Below are 2,274 nucleotides of genomic sequence, written 5' to 3'. Positions count from 1 at the left end.
ACACATGGACTCTTGGACATATCAAATCATATCAGAAACACCAGATATAGGAGCTTATTGAGCTCACAAGATGTAACTCCCTCATAACACATAAAAGGAGACACACCCCAAGACTGGACACAGTGGCACACACAAACTCATGAGGTTTAACAGGCATTGAACTCCTGATTCTGTTCCCAGGGCTCCAGCACAGCAAGATCCTCCTGCTTGCCATGGCCCACTTTGGAACTGCCTACAGTCAATACCCACACCTAGATTCAGTTCCATGCCCCAATCAGCTCTCACCACCAGTAAGTTTTTTGGCTGGTCCTGATTAGAAACTTTTCTGATCGCTTGCATTTGTATCTGGTCTTTGCCTTTGTTCTTGGTACTGCCTCTTGAAACTCTGTGATCCCCTAAACCTTTTTAAAATTTAATTTTTCTGAATTGTAGTTGGACACAATACCTTTGTTTACTTTTACGTGGTGCTGAGAATCAAACCCAGAGCCTTGCACGTGCCAGGCGAGTGCTCTACCGCTGAGCCACAATACCAGAACCCATTCCCCACTTTTTTTTTTGATTGAACCTAGAGGATGCACTACATCCCCAGCCTTTTTTTTTTTTTTTTTTTTTTTTTTTTTTTTTTTTTGAGACAGTCCCACTGAATTGCTAAGGCTGGCTTTAAATCTGTGATTCTCCTGCCTCAGCCTCCCAAGTAGCTGAGATTATAGATGTGTGCCACTACACCTGGCTTCTCTAAGCATTTCTTAGCCATTCTGTAACCTATATATCGTGTAAAGTGTGATGTGTTACTTCAATGTTTTAGTTGTTAGCAATTAAGATTGGAATGGAATAAAAGAACCTGTTATAGCCTCAGTCACAACACCAAGTGAACTATGTTTCTGTGAATTGAAGTGGATGAAAGTAATGTAACTTGAAAATTTATTCTGACACTGTGGGAAGATAAAATGTATCCAGTTTATGTTGATAGCAAAGCTAGCTCAAGACAATCTATACAGTATTTTATAGCTTTTTGAGTTGAGGGGAATCTGGGGATTGAATCCATGGGCTCTCTATCACTGAACTACACAGTCCTTTAGATTTTTTTATTATAGGAGACAGAGTATCCCTAAGTTGCTGAGGTGAAGGCTGGCTGGAATTTGTGATCCTCCTGCCTCAGCTTTCCAAGTCACTGGGATTACAGGCTGGCGCCCAGCTTTTTTACTTTTGAGACAGGTTTTTGGTAAATTGCTGAGGCTGGCCTTGAACCTGCCAATCTCCTGCCTCAGCCTCCCCAGTTGATTTTTTTTTTTTAACTTTTCAATTTTGGAGCCCAGGATCGCTTTGCTCAAGAAAGGCCAAGCGCTTTTAACACTGAGCTACATTCCAGCCCACTTTTTAAAAAGAATATATTTTTAGTTGTTGATGGACCTTACTTTATTTATTTATATGCAGTGCTAAAAATGGAACTCAGTGCCTCAGACATGCTAGGCAAGCGCTCTACCACTGAGCTCCAACCCCAGCCCTATAGCCCACTTTAAAAACAAAACAAATAATACTTGTGGGGCCGAGGTTGTGGTTCAGTGGTGGAGCACTTGCTTAGCATGTGTGAGGCACTGGGTTCAATCCCTGACACCATATAAAAATAAATAAAATGAAAGTATTGTGTCCATCTACAACTAAAAAACAAAATAAAATTTGTTTATATTTTTAAAACAAAGATTTAACCCATGAACCACAGAGCCACATCCCCAGTCCTTTTTGAGACAGGGTTTCACCGAGTTGCTTAAGTCCTCCTTAAACTGCTGAGGCTAGCTTGAACTTGAGATCCTCCTGCCTCAGCCTCTTGACTCGCTGGGATTGATTACAGGAGTGTGCCACCACCCGGGCTGCTGACCCTCATTTTCTTAATTACCTTAATTAACATTTGCTGAGAGTTTGTTTAAAACAAGGCGAAACACAAAACCCTGGCGGGAGCCGTCAACTTCCAGCAGCTAAGCAACTTTAGGGTCGCTAATTAAAAAATAAAGGCTGGGCTGTGGCTCAGTGGTTAAGTGTCCCTCGGTTCAATCTCTGGTACCAAGGAAGAAAGAAAGAAAGAAACCCTGATGAAATCACTTTACAAAAATACAACAAAGCGAAATCAAAGAGTTAGGAGACAGGGGAAAGAAACACCCACACGACCAAGCCGGGAGGGTGATAACAATTCAAAGGCAGCTTGAAGAGTCGCCCAAGCCGCCCTCCGGGTCACTGTGCTCTTCCGGTCCCAGAAGCCCCCGCGGCGGAAGTCGTCAC

The sequence above is a fragment of the Callospermophilus lateralis genome, chromosome 5, assembly GCF_048772815.1.
Source record: "Callospermophilus lateralis isolate mCalLat2 chromosome 5, mCalLat2.hap1, whole genome shotgun sequence".
In the NCBI taxonomy this organism is placed as follows: Eukaryota; Metazoa; Chordata; class Mammalia; order Rodentia; family Sciuridae; genus Callospermophilus; species Callospermophilus lateralis.
The sequence above is the reverse complement of the archived record's forward strand: the minus strand, read 5'-3'. Positions refer to the sequence as shown.